At 41.9% G+C, this 20470-nt stretch overlaps 1 long non-coding RNA gene across 1 annotated transcript in view; it reads left to right on the top strand.

The window, feature by feature from the left end:
- LOC143339557 (uncharacterized) overlaps positions 1-226 on the top strand; it is a 92008-nt gene extending 91782 nt beyond the window's left edge. Inside the window, exon 3 of the long non-coding RNA XR_013079331.1 lies at positions 73-226. This is a non-coding gene — a long non-coding RNA (uncharacterized LOC143339557). The remainder of the gene's footprint in view (positions 1-72) is intronic.
- The last annotated feature ends 20244 nt before the right edge of the window (positions 227-20470 follow it).

Below are 20470 nucleotides of genomic sequence, written 5' to 3'. Positions count from 1 at the left end.
CTCCTCTTCCACTATTTCTTCCTGCCTTCCTTCCTCTGTTCATCCCTCCCTCCTTAATCATGTTCATCTCAGGTGGCTGTAACTCTGCAATCGCTCATTAGGAATTCTGCAGTGCCAACCGCTCCCCACCGACCAAGCAGCCAGGACAAACCCTGAGTGTGAAAGCTCTCATTTATCACCGGGCACCAAATGGGCATGGGCCCAGCCGAGCTGCAGCCATGGGTGGGGTAAGGTAAGAGCTGGGTAGAGTGAAGGATAGAGGGGAGGAAAAGGGAAGAGGAAGGGTGGAGGAGACCGAGATGCAAGGCAAGGAGCCAAATGAGGTGGGGAGGATTGAGCTGGGTGGGGCAGGTGGGGTGAGCTCGTGTGAGCATGTGGCGACGAGCTGAGTTACCTTTGGGAAGAGATAGGAGGAGGGAACATGGGCAGGGGAGGAGGAAAGGTGAATGGGGGAAAACTGCTGGTTGTGTTGGGGGGGGGGGGGGGATCAGCACAAGTGGGTAACTGCATACACTGGCTTACATGTTAGCAAAGCTGAGAGGGAACACAAGGTGCAATAACATTGGTCTCATGAATATCTCGAATGATTAAATGCATCAAATAATCTGAAACTTCATGACAGATCAATGCAGCAGACGATAAGATATCCTAACTTTTTCTCACTAGAATGGATTAAAAAAAAAAAAAAAAAAAAAAAAGAGTATGACCCCATAATGTAGCATCTCATTATTGTCTCATTATAGTCTCCCACTCCAATCCAAGATAACTTCTTGGCACTTAAACTTTGACCATTCAATTTTTATAATCTGAGCTCCCCCAACAGTTTGGAAGTGTAACACTAAACAACTGGAGTATCCCTTTAAGACTGAAACATTCCCAAATCCTGAGTGAAAAGTTATGTGATGAGCAGGATAATCCACAGTAACTAATTCAGTACACCACAAACATGCATTTAAATTCTGTGTCATTAAAATAATAATAATAATAAACTACCAATAACACAATTTAAAAAAAAATCTGGAGGTTTCATAAGTGACGACAGTTGAATAGAGCTTTCCTAAAAAGAAATGCTGATTTATACGCTGACCTCTGCACTTCGTTTTGATGGGGATGTAGCTTGACAGACCATTAATGTAGATTATAGGATAGGCTGTTACTCTTCAGCACAACCCAGACCTCATTAAAGGGCATCATGTTATGTGGTCGGGTTTGTTTGCCCTGCAGTTTACACACTAAACAGAGTTGCCAGGCGGTCAATGTTTCTAACATGCAGATCAATACTAAACAGAGGGATAAATGAACTGTCAAGGGAATTATGGATGGGAGCTGTGCCACTGACGTACAACTGGTCTTTGAGGAACGGAGCTCTGGATGTGTGTTGACTTACTCTGCAATGCAACTGCAGGTCAAAGAAGAAAAAGCTTGAGACGTCACACTGGTCTTGCATGCATGCATTCCTATCAAACAGTTAGCATAATATTTATTCCCTTCGTGTTCACCATTGACGTTGACACTGCTGGTTTGACATTTCCATCAGCAGACATTCTGCAGGCAAGCTGGTCTGCAGAAACAACTTGTTTTCTGAAATGGCCCACCAAATTGTCTATTCAAACCCGGCACTGGTTGTGGTTTTCTCTGCATGGCCACGTGTGATTGAGCAGATTTTTCCAACGTTTTCATCCCTGCTAAATAGTCTGCCATAATAAGACTAAAACACAGTTGCGTTCCCAAACTAACTTTGATGCCTTTCGAGACCGCAGGTGGGAAGCTCCAGGGGAAAACTGGCAACCCTGCTGATCATAGTCAACAAAATCAATACAGGCAAATAATAACGTCCATAATATCACATAGCATTGAGCATGTTAATGAGCAAAATAAGACTGAAGGACATTGCAAAGAATGCAAATACTGAATGAAGGTCAGAGAGGAAAATGCTGGTTTTTCAGTATTTCAATTTAAATCATACTCAGGGTGTCGAATCCATTGATCATAAAAGACGCACCTTGCTGCAGTGTTACCTGCCAAAAGAATTCTGTATTCATACAGCTTTTTAAGCTTCAATAATGATGCTGCTTCTTTCTTTCTTTCTTTTTTTTTTTTTTTTTACAAATTCAGTTGTAGCTGTCAGCACATTAAACCAGAGCTCAAAGCATTTTACAATATCATAGCTGAAGTGTCAAAAAAGAAAAATAAAATAACTTCTTTGCACTTTCATCAGCCTCCATTTATTTTCACATCACTTAATAACACTTATGCACATTAAAAATTCTAGCGTAAAAGAACACATTCTGCATGTTGTGTGGGGCATGAGGGGGATGATGATGATGATGATGATGATGATGATGATGATGATCACTCTTTTGTTGCACTACTCAGACAGACAACACTACTACAGACATAGGCAACCTGCATCGGATGTGCGGGATACAACACCGACCTTTGACCCCCTTACTATTTATTGCTTGTACTGTTGTCAACGGGAAAAACAAAAAAAAAATGTTTACGCCACAGTTCCATTCATTAGGAGTCCTTCTGGGAAGAGGCCTATATTCAAGAGAGAATACTTTATAATCCCATTAGGAAAACTAGGAAAGTGCTCACACAATAGCTACCACTGTACTGAGCAACTATGTCACGATTACTTCACTCATCCGTTCTGGTCAAGGTGACGTTTCAAGCACATTGCGCGAATTATGAAGTAGGTCACTCATTGGACAGCACTGCGAAGGACAAGAGGGACGACACACTGTAGTCAGGTCCAGACTCCAGAGTGTGTCAGACTTCAGCTCTGTTTGCGCTTCAAGTCTTTCCATCATTAGTGGTACACACAGTCCCTCATCCTCATCATGCATCCACTCTGCGTCCATCCAGAATTTTGGGTACGCACACTCTGGCTAATTGTGAGTACACACATAAGTAGAATTATGCTGCATTTTGCATGTTAATATAAGCCACTGGAGTCAACACAGTGGTTAAAAGTCAACATTTTGCATTATTTATGACATAATTTAGTAAAAGCATCTGTTTGTGTTGAAAATGCGTTCACATTTACATTAATGGTCAAGGCCAGAAGTTGATAGGAATGATGCATTTAGAGGAGAAAAGATGTAGCTGCGTAGATGTTCCATAACAGCGACATCAGTTCTGGCTTTTAGGCATTATTTCCACATCCTAATCATTTTGTTTTCATGCCATTATTCTTAGAACTAAACTTTTTCCAAAAAAATTCTGGAAATCACAGTCAAAAGCTGGGCAGCAGACAGCCTGAGAATGATGTCCTCAGTGTCCACAGCTAATTACACACACAACACACTGCTCCTCAAACGCTTTGTTATTTTCTCCTCATTGCACATGAACACAAACGTGTCAGTGTGTCAGCATGTCAGCATACACCATTAAGCTACTGCAGTTCTGTGAAATGTTCAGTCTCCTCCATTTAACTGCCTTTAAGAGAAACATACACATATAAAACACCTCAGTTTGGTTTAAGATGAATGGACGTCAGCTTGAATTTACTAAAAGCAAAGGTAAAATGACAGCGCTTTAGGGTTTGGTTGAACTGAGATTAAGTCTTTAATTATGTCTGATTTAGGAGATTTTAAAAGAAAGAGCATCTGTTTTGCACCGCATAGGTAATGAGCTTATTTCAGAGCATGCCACCAAATCATGGTCAAACTTACACAGACAAATAAACAAGTGAGTTTTTGTCTACTCACTCAATTTGCACACCTCGTTAGCTTACAATTATCATGCTTAATTTGCAGCTGAAAATAAGCAGCGTTTCTCTGCGACTCGGGATGATGTGTTTTTCCTTTAAGCCTATTTCTTTACCTCATAAATTCCAGTGGGATGCATAGAACAACATGACTCAGATCATCTGACTGCAAGACTGATGCTCTATCCCCACATTTTAATGGCTATGGTGCATTTGAAGTCTTGCTAATTGCTGCGTACATGTTCAAGATACACTTAAACATGCAAACAGCTTCTTTGTGCTAACAGGAACCTTCCTGGAAGCTGCATCCACGTCGTATCCATGTCAAAGGGCCATTGCTGTTTCATAGTTTTGGACCTATCAACAATAAAACTGTGTACTCGCTAAGTTAATTTCTGATGTGATGTGGGAGCTCAGACACATTTTGAAAGAGAAGTCAAATTCATTCAGCCTGACACTGCTCACATAAACTGTTTTTGTGTTTTTTTCTTAAGAAGACAAATTATTTCATCTTGTATATCCTTAACCAATCAGTAGCGAGTATCAATCTTCAGGTGCCTTGTTCCACTTAATGGCTTTTTACAAAAAAGAGGATAATACCCTCATTTAAGAGTTATTGTTTCTGTACATGCAAGTCAACTCGAAACAATCTGCGTCGCTGCGCCGATGTCAACAATACATGTTTCAATTTTTGAGGCAATTTTTCTATTTTCACCAATGCTATGTAGGAAGAAGATGCTCCCTTTAATCCTAGCTCCAAGGCTGTGATTGGTTACTTTTCCTAGCCATTGGAAATGGCAGGGAGTAAGAAAAACACTGGACTAATTTGAATTACTTAACAAAGGTTTTCACCTCCGAATACAGTGTTCTAGATAATCCTGCTAAACTGCTGGCATTTACAGCCTGTCTGATCATCTACAGTCACTGATATCTCTTCCTCCGTCAGAAACCATTGCAGCAATGTTTCCCAAATCTTAGCAATTTCATTTGCGAGAATAAGAAAAAAAAAAAAAAAAAACAGAATATTTGACTCCCAGTGTCTTTGCTTCTTAGTCACAGTGGTACCATTTGGATAATAGCAGAGATTCCAGCCACAGTTTGATCAGCTCTGGGACAAATGTGGAGAAATGGTCCATTGCACCTCAGACAGAAGGGGAAATGTGAAACACACGAAAAGCTAACTCACTAGTCATGTCTTAATGATCTCTGCGGCTTGGGCATCCCTACATGCATCTACACCCGGCTGTACAGTCACTGCCTCTGCTTAGTTTTTAAGTCACACTTTAATATTTTAAGAGGGAAAGCCCTGCCACGGTGCCGAATTTAATGTGATGAGTTGTTATTGTTGATTTAATTTCATTCCAAGCCTTATTAATACTCCTTGGACAGGTATAGGCGACTCCTTTGGTAAATCAGCTTAATGCAGCTGCATTCTTTAAAGCATGTTCTCGAAAAATCTCCTGCACACGTTACAAAGACCTGACTGAATCCACCGCTCAGCCCACACACTTTTTCCAGTGGTTTTTGGCCTTGGCAGACCTTTACCCACTACAGCTACATGCCAGCGTCCAGACTCTGTCTAATATGAGAAGGTGATGTGCATAATTTGTTATATATGTATTGCTTAAAATCCGAAATATAAACACAGCAAAAACGACAAGCCCGCTGCCCTCAAAACCACAAAGAATAACAGTTCAGTTTAAGCGTTCTGGCTGCTCGCATCTGATTAGGACAAACTCCACATTTGGGTTTTTTCTCTCTTTTTTATTTTTTCATGTCAAAATGGCCGAAGGCTTTCCATAAACACCTTTGAGAAATGCAGGGAAAATGAGGTTGTGGGTATAGAAGACGCAGTTTGTATAATGAGAGCGTGCTGGGGGCGATCAAGACCAAGAGTAGTCAAATGGCCCCACTACACCACAATTTAGCTTTTTTAGAAACCTCATTATTGGATTTACTTTATGATTTTTTTCTTTCTGTGCTTCATGTTTCCTAATAAATTCTGAGTTTTATTTTCATATGAACCAGTAGATGGGTATAAAGACTGATGTTTCTCCTCCTCTCTCTCCTGTTAAGTGTATGAAGTATGACTTTACGGTACATTGACGCTGAGAGGGAAGGGTCATGGACTTCAGTCTAGACCCCCACCACCCCTACCACACACCCCTCGGTCTCAATCCGACGCTCGATTAGCATTCGATTTTGTGGGATTTTCAGTTGCGCTGCAGATCTGACCAAAAGAATAACCCAAATACCTCAACGTCTGCTTCTGCTCCCTGTAAAAACATAGTTAGAGGGGGGAGATGTACGGTGCGGTCGCTGCACTGTGCGCAGACACACACTGTAATTGGAAGGATCAGTGGAAAGGGGAATTTGAGACAAGCCAGAGCAATTTGGGGGGATGACAAGATATTGTGAGGAGCTGAAGAGAGGACGGCAGCAGGTGAGAATGATTTGTTGGAGTTTTTCTTGTTATACTCCAGGGCCGCCTCAGCCGTACCTGCAGCTGACAAATGTCACTGTCAGTACCCAAACACACGTCCACAACCACAGATTGATATTTGCCGTGGTCACAGAGAGCTCCACACACTGAAACTGGAGAAAACTGTATGCAAATGAAGCAAAACAGCACAATGCTGCAAAAAAAAAAAAAAAAAAAGACAATGGCAAGATGAGAGACAGATTGACCAATTTGGCAATATGAATACAACATATATTGGTTGTGATTTCCATAATTATGCTTTCACTAATTACTACCTGTGCATTATAAAAAAAAATGTGCTACAGACAAAGAGCTCTATCCTGCAGGCATTACAGCCAAATACAGTGCTGTATGTGCAGCATGTTTCAGTGTTTTAAACATCTAAAGTGGGCGCTCGAGCTCCCCCCCGAAAAGCTCCTAGCATCCCCTGAAAATGTCCTCTGTTTTCATCATTTTTTAGAAATGATTTTAGTAACTTTACGCAAAATAGATTGACCGCGTTTGGATTTGTTAAAGGTCATGCATCAGACAGAGTTTTGGCTGAGCTTGTTCTGTTAAAACGAGTGAGGCTGGAGGTCGACTGTGATGCAGAAAATTCACATGCTGACCGGAAGGTGGGGAAGTCTATGGATAGTTTAGAGGACAGTGGAAGTGAGCGGGTAGCAGCGGCAGGGGAGGAATGTGAGGATGAGAAATAAATCAGAGAGTGAAGATTATCTGCAAGCTGACAATGAGTGCTGGGGATGGTTGCACTCCCTCTAGAAGCAGCCTCGAGTTTGACTGCCCTGCTACAAAGAAATTAGCTGACGGGTCTGCACCGCCACATCCAGACACTCTGACACTGCTGTTGTGACAATCATGATAAGGGAGCAAGTAAACGGAAGTGAAGAGCGCAGAATACCTTCCTTTGATAACTGGCAAGACTAAGGACATGAGCAAACAAAGAGCAAATCTCCGGACTTAACCCCTGCATGTGGCTTGGATGCCGTCTTTGCTGGCGTACAGTTGAACAAACATCAGCTAAGTGTAAAATCAGCAAAAACACATGCATTACCCAGTGTTATGACGGGGTATCTGTGATGTCTGGATGCAACAGTGGTGTCCAGGAAAGATTCTGTACTTCCACTGCCACGCCTGGAGGTTTAACCTGGTTTGAGTTGACTGTGTGAACAGAGCGCTTTGCACTCATGCAACAACTGTACAGTTTCTTTTCAGGATCAGTCATTCACAATGTATTTGTCAAGAAGACAGAACGTGAGCCAGCAACCAAAAAAAATGCACCGCCTTGCCAACTGCAGCCTTTTGTTATGAACATTACTTTAGTGTTTGGGAACATCAAATAACTACAGCGACCACGGTTACTATCCTGCGACTGGTAGATTAATTCATTATCTTAACATGGTTTTGTCTTAATTTAAAATGTCTGAAAAGAGTATGAAAAGAGTAACCTGCTGACAGGAACAACTTCCCTGAATCCCAAGAGCAACTTGTTCCTTGACAAGCAGGCAATTTTTCCAGTATCACAACATTATGAAGTAATGATAATAATCTGTCTGCTGAACTTCACTTCACAAAAGGAAGAGAATGGGATTTCTGTCAACGCCTTGTGTGATGCACTTGTGCTATTAGGACCATATCAGGATGCTTTCCTGCACTTAGCGACTATGTATTTCTTTGATATTTCCTCTTGCATCAGTTGCATGAGAATTGAGCTTTTCGTGGCAGCCACCTGGCCTGGCTTGCGAACTAAAACTAACCAACACATTATTTTGTGTTCTATAAAGCTTTTGAAAATGTTACATCACGTCATCCATCATTGTTAATGTAAGTATTGATTTGCACTATTTGTATTATTTACAATTTACAGGACACCTGACTTGTATATAGAAATGTTGTGCTGTTGGTCCTTGTTACTTTTTCTATATGCAATATTGATGTATACACCTACGTTTTCCACCTACAGTATTTGTATAATAGTTCTTTGTTTATTTTTCGTTATCTATGTGTGTTGTGTATTGTTCTGTGTGTAACACTGAGAGCAACTTAAAACTGGTGTCTAATTCCTTGTATGTGTTCACAAACTTGATTTTACACTGAAAAGAGCACTTTTTTGTGCAGTTTGCAGAACATTTTGTTATGATGTTGTTTAATTGGCGAATGTGTTTCTCATTTTTGCTCATGTTTTGTTTCTTTCCTCCCTAAATGCTGTGCATGTTTGACAGATTGGTGCAGGTGTTTTCCTTTGTTTTTGTCATTTGTCTATTTGCATGTGTTGCAGCGCATTAAGCTCTCTGTGAGACCTTAGATTTTAGATACTAGCTGGTCAAAGTCCACTGCACCAAACATTTTTGGCATAAAAAGAGTAAAAATGTGCACACACAGACACACATCCAGAGGAGTGCTTGCCAGTGTCTGCTCACAGTAGCTTTCATCCATCACAGCGACACGGGCGGAGGGATATGAGGAGAGACAAGCAGGATAACCTGCTATAGCTCACCTCTCTCTGGCTCCTGCATCCCTCCTTCCTGTCTCCTTGTCACCATGACAACAGACCAAACAGGGCTATGCCACACTGCCGCCAAACCAGCTCCAGCTCTTATGATATCATACTTCTGCTGAAACAGGCTGTTTCCAAGACATCCGGAGGATTAAGCATCATCTCTGTCACATGATGAGAAACAGACGCGCTGCTTTACTGATGTGAACATTGATAGAATGTTAGAAGAGACCCTGAAATATGTAAAATTATCTGTTAAAGTGATGCACAGAAGTTGCTGAGTGTATAATGGATTGTATGTTTTGTAAGTTATTTTATAGTTAATTACTAGTGTTTTTCCAGTGAAACTTACTCCACAATTCAACAACAGAATTGGTGCAGCTCTGCATGAACTATGCTGCACAACACTCAGATAAATTGCTAAATGATGCTACATGGAATTATACAGAATCTCTCATTGCTATAGCTGCAATCACTTTTTTGCTCAGTAATTGTTTCAACTGTCAAATATTTCACTGCTGGGGAAAACACATCTCTTCCTTTACACACACACACACACACACACACACACACACACACACACACACACACACATCAGGCAGCGCGGTTGTGTGTTCCCTGCTTGCTGGAGCCCTCCTTGTGAACCCTGAGCCACTGTTCAGGGAGACGTAATGGGGTTGATGTTGGCAGGCTATCACTCGGGAACTCTGAGAGCTCTCTGTCGGCAATCATGGATCCTCCGTCTGCAGTACACAGCAGTGCCGTGGCTAAAGGCATCCTTTATCCAGTCTTAGCTCTGCTCAAACGCATGTGCAAAATTCTCAAGCCTTGGCACATGCAGGCATTAGACATTTTCAGTCTCAGCCTGTGACAGGGCTGAGACTGAAAATGTAGGTAGTAAATCAGTCTTGCCAGAGAACTGGAGCATCATAATGACGAAAAAAAAAAACATGGGAAAATTAGCTCAAACGAAATATTACTGCAAAGTCAAAACACAGTATGACTTTAGTCAATGATTGCGACCTTACTACCAAAAATTCTGCACGTCCGATGTGTTTCAACACAATAACACACACTAGTTCCATTCAGCTGTGGATTCATACACAGCAAAGCTACAAAACAGTTGGACAGAACAAATAGAATGAGCACAGAGAAGCATAGAATCATTCACAGTTTAATTGTTCTTTATACTGTGAATTTACTGTGGATCTTCAACATATTGCAACTAAATCATGTATTTCTATTTTGCGAATAGTGTCCACTGAATCAATGCATGGAAGAGCATGTCAAACAACTACCATCCTCTGAGACTGTGTCACTGTAGTTTACATCCACATCATTGATTGTGGTCAAACCCACGGACACAAGGGCGGTATAACATAATATTTTATGTTGTGTGCTCTGCTGACCCTGTCCACCCTGTCAGTGGGACGCAGAGCACGTCATGGCTCAAACTGCTTCATCATCTTAAGATCATTGCCTCAAGAGTAGCTTTATATTTTATAGTGAATGGATGTGGCGTGCTTTGGAATGCAACCTTTAAAAAATTTGATGAGAGTGAGCTCCAGAGAGCTGCACAGCAACTCCTATTCATAAGTCCAGTCCGGCAGAGCCCATTGATTAAAAGGCTGCATTTGAGTAGGCGCAAGTAGAAGCTGATCCACTTTATATACAGTATGTATACACGTGTGTGTGCATGTGTATATATGTGTGTTTTGTTTTTTCTTTTTTTGTTTTTTCTTTTTTTGTTTTTTTTTTTACAGATGCCAAGGGTCCAGGTAGCCCTGAAACACATCCAGTAAAACACTGTGTTATTCCAGTTCCTCATTGCCTGAAGTTGGATAGCATCAACATCCACAGAAAAACAATAATATGCCTGGAAATGAAACAAACTATCAAAACTTTTATTGCACGCAAACGTTTTGATATTACTTCTCCCTCAGAAAAGCAGCCTATTCAACTCTGGCTCCCGGCTGACTCCCAAATTACACTCATGTGTGTCTGTGTGTATGTGTGAGCGCGTGCTGTGCACCTACATGGTCAAAGGCAGGACTGTTGATCTTTGTGTGCACCAAACAGTTCCATAAAGGGACTTTTGAGGGTCTTACTGGGCATTGCGCCAGTCTGTATGTGCCCTTGGGATGCCATATTGTGTGTGTGTGCCAAAATTTCTGAGTCTGTGTGTGTGTGTGTGTGTGTGTGTGTGTGTGTGTGTGTGCGGACTAAACAAACTGTTATGCCGGGATCAGACTACATGAATCTGGTCCAATTTCGAGACAGTTTTGTTGTGGCCAACCAAATATCAGCGTCATGGCAGATCGCGAATGACAATCAGGCGTGTATACTCGTGTAGTGTAACATGTTAAACGACCTGTCGCACAGCGTCTGGATGTCCCCCCCAACGCAAAGACTAGCATGTCAGAATTTTTTCATCTTGTCGCATCTAGTGTGGCATCTCACACGCCGCCTCTTGCATTTGCTTTTAATGTCATAGCACATCCACATACCTTTTTTTATTCTGTATTTTAACTTGGTTTACTTGGTCGAGTTTTCTCCCAAGTAAACCCAACAACCTGCCTTTTAGATCCAATTCCCACATCACTTTTAAAATCATTTTATGGATTCTTTGAGGAACAGCTTTTAAACATTATGAATTGCTCTCTTCAGACGTGTGTCTTCCCCACCGCCTTTAAAACAGCTGTGGTGAAGCCCCCTCTGAAGAAAAGCACTCTAGACGCCAACGTTCTCTCTTACACTTTTTAAGTAAAATTCTAGAAAAGCTGGTTTTGAACCAAATCGACGACTTTTTAACGAGAAACAACATTTTAGAGAGACATCAGTCTGGTTTTAGGATGAACCACAGTACCGAGACAGCACTTTTAAAGATCTTAAACGACATCAGGTGGAACTTAGATAACAAGAAACTCACAGTATTGGTTCTACTGGATCTAAGCGCCGCCTTTGATACAGTAGACCATCACATTTTATTAAATAGACTCAGACACCTGGTTGGCCTCTCTGGTACTGTTTAACTGGTTCCACTCTTATCTCACAGACCGAAGTTTTTATGTAAGTATGGATACTTGTTCCTCAATTGATAACCTTTTTTAAGTGCATTTTAGATGGTTTTCTTTATATATCCTGAAGGCCAGACTGAGAAACTTTTACCAAAACTACAAGATTTTAAACCAACACAATCTGTAAAAAACCTGAGCGTGATTTTTGACTCTGAGCTGACTTTTATCCCACATATCAAAAACATAACAAATATAGGTTTTTACCATTTAAAGAATATAGCCAGAGTCCACCCGTTTCTCTCTCAGGCCAGCACAGAGGTGCTAATGCATGCTTTTATTTCCTGTCGTTTAGATTACTGTAATGCCCTGCTCTCTGGTCTTCCCAAAAAGAGTATTGCAAACCTCCAATTACTTCAAAATTCAGCCGCTCGCGTGCTGACGGCGACCAGAGGGCAAGCCCACATTACACCAGTTTTACATTCGCTGCATTGGCTGCCTGTCCGCTTCAGGATCGATTTTAAGGTTCTTTTACTAGTTTTTAAATGTCTTAACGACCTTGCGCCCTCCTACTTATCTGTCCTGCTTTTACCTTATCAACCCTTGCGGACCCTGAGGTCCTCCGGCACTGGCCTTTTATCCATACCAAAGGCCAGAACTAAAACCCACGGTGAGGCGGCATTTAGCCACTATGCTCCACACCTGTGGAACAGCCTGCTGGAGAGCCTCAGGTTTTCAGAGTCTGTTGATATTTTTAAAAGAAGCTTAAACACACACCTTATCATTTATTTTATGTTGATGCCTTTTATTTTGCTGTTTTATATTCTGTAGTATTTTATCCAAATTAATCTACTTTATTTATTACTTTATGTATTTTTCTTGCTTTAACTGTTTAATTTATTTTAGTTATCTTATAATCATGCCTTTTACTTTTAACTGCAATGTTTCCTGTTTCCTCAGGGGGGTCCTCCACATTGAGACTTGTGTCTGGTCTGCTGATGGGTGTGCTGGTCCCGGGGGAGGATTGTTTTCTTTTCAGTATTTGTTTTCAGCTTTGTATTAATTTGGGGGTTGGCAGTTTATATTTTTGTTTAGTACATGATTATGATTATGATGATTATGCTGTGCTCCCCTGGGTTTTGGGTTTCCTCACAGAGTGTGTGCGTGTGTGACTGTCACGAGTGTCGGAATCATGTGAGTGCCTGAGCCCAGGACGTTCTGTGTGGCTGCAGTGATCACCACTGAGCCACCATGCTGCCCTTTTGGCTGTTTGGTTGATCATGTGTCAGGTGCACAAGGTTGCACAGGCTCCATAGTTTTCATCTGGGAGCTATGGCTGTCTTCACCCTCTGGGGAAACTTTGGAACGCTTCAAGAATGTTTTAGTCTTCCAAGAACGTGGTGTCTGTCGTTCTGGCTTTGACTGCTTTTGAAGGTCTGCGGTCATTTGATGGAGTTCTTTTTTTAACTTTTCGATCTCTTTGACCTTTTCATTTACCAAATTGATGTAAAAGCTGTTCTTGTTCTTGTTCTCGTGCGTGGTCTGGCGTGGCACATCCTTGTTGATGTACTGTCTTTTCAGAGCGCTAATTCTGCTTTTCAGTTTCAAGGGCTCATGGATAAAAGGCATGCATGCCTGAAGATCATCCTTGAATTTCTCATTATAGGTCTCCATTTGTCTGACCTTAGCCTTCAGCTCATTAAGCTCTGACGTGCCAGTCGCCAAGTCCTGTCTGAGTTTATTGACAGTTTCTATCAAGGTACTTTTTTCTGAGTTGACCTTCTCCAGCTCATCTCTTGTTTTTTTCCACTTGAAATGTCCCTGTCTCTTTTCGTTCTCTAGACGCCTGTTGGTCTCCGTCATTTCTTGTAAAGCAGTCTGTAAACGACTATTCTCCTTGTCCTGAGATGTGTCCTCCTTTGCTTTTGTCACTTCTATCTTTAAAGCAGCTAGCTCCGAATTTGCATTCAATAGGGCTCTGTCCTTGTCATTGACAGTTTCCTGTAATGCAGACACCTTCAGAATCAGATCGTTGATCTTGTTCTTCAGCTCTAGTATTGTCATTTCCTGCACTTTCTTCTCGGCCTCTAGGCCTCTGCATTTTTGGACATTCGCTGCTTTTCTAGCCTCAGACATGCCTTTTGTGTCTTTAAGGACTTTCTGTTTTTCCTCAAGAACAGATTGTAACCTTTCTGACAGACCTTTCTTTGTCTCTTTGTTAAGCTCTGTCAGGTCCATCAGCTGTTTAATGTCGTGGGCTTTCATTTCATTGCCCACTGTAGCGACATGTAATTTGTTTTTTAGGTCATACACCTCAACCTGACTGGCTTTCAACTCTTTGTTTAGATATTTAAGTTTTATCTCTAGCTCATCTATTTTCTGCATATGAGCCAGAGCCTCATCCCTGTACAGCACCCTGTCCGCGATGCTTGTCTTGGTCAGGATGGTGACTCTCCATTGGAGAAATGCCTCTTTTACCTTGCAAAACTTATGCATTTGAGATATTTTACCAATTCTTTACTATAAATGAAATGTATATGTCCTGATATATGTAAGTAATGAATGTGATCTTCTTACCGTCTGAGGTATATAGGCTACCACAATGTGACATCATCAATGCCTTTCGATCAAAGGAGATCAAAGGCATGTCCATGCCTGTGACATAATCAATGCATTTCGATCAAAGGAGATCAAAGGAGATCAAAGGCATGTCCATGCCTGTGACATCATCACAATGGGTTTTGATCACCAGAGATCAAAGGCATGGATGGTGACATCATCACATTCCATGCCTTTGATCACAGTTGTTCTCCACCCACAAGCAGACAAACCATGAAATGTAAACAAAATTCAAAAATAAACAAGTTTGTGTGTGTGTGTGTGTGTGGGGGGGGGGGGGGGGGTGGTAGCATGAAAAAAATTCAAAAGTAATCAGTAATCAAAACGTCACTTCAGCATTCACTCTCCTTCAATCTCCCTTTTGGCCCTCATCAACTCTATAGAAATAGAATATAGCTGGGTTTTTAGCATGCTAAATGCATGGCGTTCTTCACCAGCTACTTTGTCTGCCTGCTTGTAGGTGGGAGGCAGGTTTTGTACAGTGGGTTTATTAGAGTTTTCAACTACATGCAATGGCTGGATATGGTTTGTGGGGATGAGAGTGAACCAAAACAGTGGGTAAAATCTAAACATGTGTAGGGCTTTTCATATTATATAAAAGTGTAACTCCTAAAATAGCTTTTCATGGTGAGGACAAATTGTCAAATGAGATTAAATTAAGAGAATGAAAGCAGAAAAACAGACAGAAGAAAATCAAGTCAATCTCAAGTACCATCCAGAAAGATAAGTCCTAGTCAAAACATAATGAGGCCCAGTCAAGAACAAAATTCCAGTTTTTGAGACTAGATCCACACGCTTCAGCCTAACCTGCTAACAGGCTAATGAACTTGTGAACCATAAGGCTTAAGCAACTCCCCAAACAAGGAGGTGATTGAGCGGAACTGACGGTGACATGCTTCACCTTCACTTAGCCTAACGGACACTTGACTGAGTCCCTGGGGCCACCTCTGAGGAAGGGGGTCAGTGTTTACCTTTGTTTACCCGTCACTCTGCATGGCTCCTGCAGGTTCCCCCTCACTCTCAACTCCCAGAATGGCTCGCTAAGCCAAACAGCCAAGGCCTACCACTCTGGTTGTTGATGTTTACTCTGCCAGGACCCTGCCTCCAGTCCATAGCAGCGCAGATACCATTTTGGAGATTGGGAGAAAAATATTTTCCCTAGCAGGCTGACTCGGGGCAAAATAAACACGTCGGTTTAGGGGTGCACACGGCATTGAAAGAATCCCGCCTCAGTCGAGGAAAATGGTCCTGACAGATTTAAGGGAAGAGAGAGAGAGGAGGAGATTGCAGTAATCATGGTGATACACAGGTGAAAATGCATTTTAAGGTGGGTTTAATTTTGTGCAAAAGCACTTTAGTTGTAAGTCACGTATAACTGTTGCCATAAGACAATTTACATGACTTGACTTGAATGTGAAACTCATCCTTGCTAGACATTAAAAATGCTTTGAAATACTGCTGAAACATTGGTGATATGTAACCTACACACTTAAAAAAAAAACTGCATACTAGCCACCAAGCTAATAAGAAAAATGCAATTAGAATGCTATTACTATAAGCTTATAGAAGGGAAATATGTCGCATGGCGGAAGTCTTAAGTTATTTTTTTATGCAACCATTCTGTTTTATTGTGTTTTACTTATTTATTTTCTTGCATGCTTTTATTGTTTGTAGTGGTGTATTTATTATGTTTTATTGCATGGTTTTAACGTGACATGATTTTGAGGAGTTTTACTTCTGACCAGAGCACCCTTTGTAATTAGACTGATAACTTGCACCTGTGAAGTGCATTACCTGTTATAGGCTGGCCAATAGCCTTGAGGAACGGAGCGGTGCGAAACCAATTGGATACGGGGAGGAGGGACGTCATTGGGCGCACGCGGAAATAAGAGCAGCGAGAGGAGAGCAGGTGGCAGAAGGCGTGAGACGGTGCAGACGCGAGCGGTAAATATGAAGAGGAAGATGAAACCGACACAGGAAGCAGTGGGGAGACCGCCTGAGAGGGCTATGCCCGCGGCGGCCGCGGACCAGAGACCGTGACGGAGGTGGTGACAGCAGCCGAGCCGACGAAGTCCAGAGTGTTACGACGCGACCTTACGGCAGCGGCAGAGCGAGGAGCTCTGCCTAGCGCGTAAGTACCCTATGGGACCCAGTAACACTCTGGCACGGGAAAGGAAGCCGTCTCGGCTGTACTGTGTCGTGTACCCCCCCACTGCCGCTGTGATTTCGTTGTTCCAGGTATCCTGGCCGATGGTCCGTCCTCCTACGGAGTCTGAGGAGGAAACCAGAGAGCGGCGTGGCGACGGCGAGGAGCAGGAAGGCCGCCGTCATCGGGTTTCGTTTTAAATCGGCCCTTGTGCTTTTGTTTTAGCTAGACTTTTTAGCCGATTTTAAACCGTGTATTGAAGACTGTTTGGCCCGTTTTAGAGACTGTTCTAAGGACACGTCGTTTTAATTTTGCTTTTTTTAAAGAAAGAGTTATTGGTGTCTGTGCCTGGGACGGGTGAAATAAAAAAAATAGGACAATCATGTTCCTAACGCAAAGTTGTTGTTGTACCTCCTTGGCTAACCATAGTGCTCACCACTTGATGCAAAAGGACCAATACAAGTTTTACAATAAACCACCCTTCATTTTAATTCTCATCACCTCCATTACAAATACATTATTTTGCTTCCTGCTACTTAGCTGAGAAGATTGAGACTGCACTGTCTGTGCGTTAAATATTGAGCTGCTGGCAATTAGCTTAGCTTAGCATAAAGAAGCAGGAGGAAACAGTTAGCCTGGTTACAATTGGCCCACCAAAATATCCAAAGCTCACAAATCAAACAATGTATGTTTTTAGTTTAATTGGTACAAAAGTAAAACTGTAAAAATGAACCCCCCCCCCCCCTTAATGAACTGTCATTCATAATGCTAAGCTAGGCTAATAATGTAGTGGGATGCTTAACACAGACACATAAGAATGGGATAATTTCTTCTCATCTAAATCTTGGAAAGAAAGTAAATAGGTGTGTTTTGCTAAATCTTTCCTTAGAACATCTGGTAAAGAGTACCTGATTAACTCAATGTTATCAAATCAAACTTTATAAAGTACTTTTCGTACATAATAAAATGCAACACAAAGTGCTTTACAGTTCAAAACATTATAAAGGAAAGCAGAAAAACAATTTAAAAGTTTAATTTGATCGAAGGTGCAGTTTTGAGTCAGATCAATTGCTCTGGTCTCACATCACGTTGTTGGTTGAAAATGATTACAAAGCACTGTTGCTTGAGCTGCAAGTGGAGTATACGAAGACCCTAATAGCAGTTTCCCCGTCCAGTTAGCGGAAGAAGCTTTACCTTTTTTTTTTGGCATCTTCAATATGATAAAGTACAAAAGAAGTTCAATAAGTAGTGCTGGATTCAAACCCGAGAGTCAATGATAAAGGCTGGGAACAGGTCATAAAGCAAACACCTCAGGGGTTGAGGTCGCAGGTTCACAGGCATTAATCACAGCTGTCCGGCTAATGGCGACAGCAGCACTCGGGGCCATGTTTGATCAGCAGAATCGCATGTGACTGTTGTCCCGGGGAAGTTGTCTCCCTCAATAACAAGCGTTAAATTGGCTCTGTAGGACAAGCTGTCTCGCACACACACTGACGCTTTTATTGAGGAAAGCCTTTACTGTGTAAGCTGCTGTGTTTGTGCTATATCTCGTCTAAGTCTAATTTATTACAACTTAGCTCTTATTGCCATGATCTCGCCCATCATTTTTTTTCTGTTTGTGCACAAGTACAGCAAGTACAATGAGTCAAAGTTGACCAAGAAGTCTGCAAAGCACTTGCTGCTGCTCATAAAGCTTCTTGCTGTGAGTGTGCTGTAACTGACAGTGACTCCAATGAGTATGTCAATATTTTTGACAATGTTAAGACAGCAGATACTATAAAAGGAAACAAGCCTAAAAATGACATACTTATTTTATACAGTGACTAATTTGAATTGTGTAATGTTTTGTACAGATCAAATGCTTTTTCCCTTTTTTTTTGTGAAGGATGTGCATTCAAGTTAACACAGGATGTTAAGTTGCTCTTAAGTATAAGACTGTAGTTTCAGTTCAAACTAAGGGCCTGATTTTTTTTTTTTTTTTTGGATCCCAAATAAAGAGCGCTAAATTGCGTGCGCACATGGATAGATTGCGCGCTGCCTGTTTGGGGCTTGCGGCTGATTTACTAAGATTAACAGCGCAATTGACTACAGGTGCAAAAGCAGTTGAGCCCTCCCTATTTAAATAAGGATTTTGCGTGAGTTTTTGCGCGTTCACCATGGCGAATGCAAGCGAGGAGACTCCACGGAAGCGCAAGAGCAAATTCGAACCCATGGAATTGGAGGTGCTGGTACAGGAGTCAAACAAGCACATTGCTGAGTTACAGCAAAGGAATTTGACCGTCACAAGAAGGAACGCAATATGGGGGGCAATCTGTGAGAAGGTTAATGCCGTGGGGACTCCTCCTTGTGACTGGATCCAAATCAGCTCCTACTTCACGGAGAAGCTCCAAAATGGCATCGCCGGATAACCGATATGTCTCTATTATTTTTTCTTCGGGCATTCCAAAAAGAGTGACACGATCAGAAAAGATGCGTTCTCTCCGTTGCCTGTCCTGCCTACGCCGCCTCCTCGCAACAATGACCGCAGCCATCTGTGCGTACGGCTGTGCCAGGTAGCCTAAGACATGACGTTCAACCGTGCTAAATATGGACGCAAAAATAATCAACGCAATTAGTTTCAGGTTTGGTAAATCACATTGCCTGCGCAAAATGATTCTATTTGCATCTACTCCGCCCAATATTTTTGCACGTTCTGGCTGGCACGCCTATATTGCATATTCATGAAGGCGAAACGAGTAGCGCGTGTTATTTTGCCCGATTGACAGACGCAATCCTCGGTGCGCCCGGTTAGTAGATCAGCATCATCATCTCTTTGCGCGTGCTGTCGCTTTTGCGCATGTCTTTACGCATGCAAAGCTTTAGTAAATTAGGCCCTAAGTGTTTTCAGATAAAAGTTAATTAAACCTTTAACAGATTTTTACCTAAAGAATACAACTTCCCCAAGACAACAGTCACATGCGATCACCTCTTCTTTCCTTCTTCTCCAGCATCAACACACACACACACACACACACTCTCTCTCTCTCTCTCTCTCTCTCTCTCTCTCTCTCTCTCTCTCTCGGGTTGGTGCATGAATTAAACCAAAATGCAATGCAAACAGACAAACAAATCATTTCATATATGAAGCACTTGATGTCACTGACATGACATGAATTTCACCAGCTGTTTATCTCAATGAACCAGTCAAATATTCACATTAACAGTAGTGGATGGAAACTTTCTATCGCTGATTTTCTGAACATTTGGTTAAAATTTACACTACCATAGGATGGGCTGTCCCATACAGCTCTGTGCTTATGTTTCAGTTGCTTACCTTTGTCATGTGCTCTCTGGGGTCTGTGAAACAGATTACGCCACAGAGAGCCAAAAAGCAGGAGTATCTTTCCTTCGCCCTCTTCCCTCAGTGATGTTTTCTGCTTCTGTTGGCTGTAACACCATGTCTGCATGGTGTCTGTGACCTTCCCCTGGCATCTCCCCAGACTCTCATTCTCTCTTCTCTTCTTCTATCCTTCCCAGCTTCACTCTTCTTGCCCTCATCAGGCCATTTCGCCATTTTCAGAAAAGGGATTTAATTAAATAATATTTTAATTCTCCCTCCTTTTCTGTCCCTCCCCTTGAGTAGTTTGAATCCCTCAGTCTAAGAACAATTGACCGCCTTGACAAAAGCAGAAGGAGGGAAAATGAAAGAAAATAAATTGATGGTGGAACGATAACATGCTTTGCAGACGTGGAGGTAGGGAGAAGATCAGCAGAGGTTTCTAATGGCAGAAATAAATCACGCTGTGCTTGTTCATGTCAGCGGGCTGTTTAAATTCTCGTCTCTTTATATAAAGCTTGAAGAAAAGTCTGCGTTTGTCTCCGCTCTATAAGCGACTGTGGGTGATTGAGGGTGAACGAGTGGTGTTGGGTTGCAGGTCCAGAGTTGCAGCTCTTTTAATGGAGAAAAACAACGTTATCTTACAAAAACAAGAAGCTCAACTGTGTGGTTGGCTCGGAT

This window comes from Chaetodon auriga, chromosome 20 (assembly GCF_051107435.1).
Source record: "Chaetodon auriga isolate fChaAug3 chromosome 20, fChaAug3.hap1, whole genome shotgun sequence".
NCBI lineage: Eukaryota > Metazoa > Chordata > Actinopteri > Chaetodontiformes > Chaetodontidae > Chaetodon > Chaetodon auriga.
This window is presented reverse-complemented; position numbering and strand designations above follow the sequence as displayed.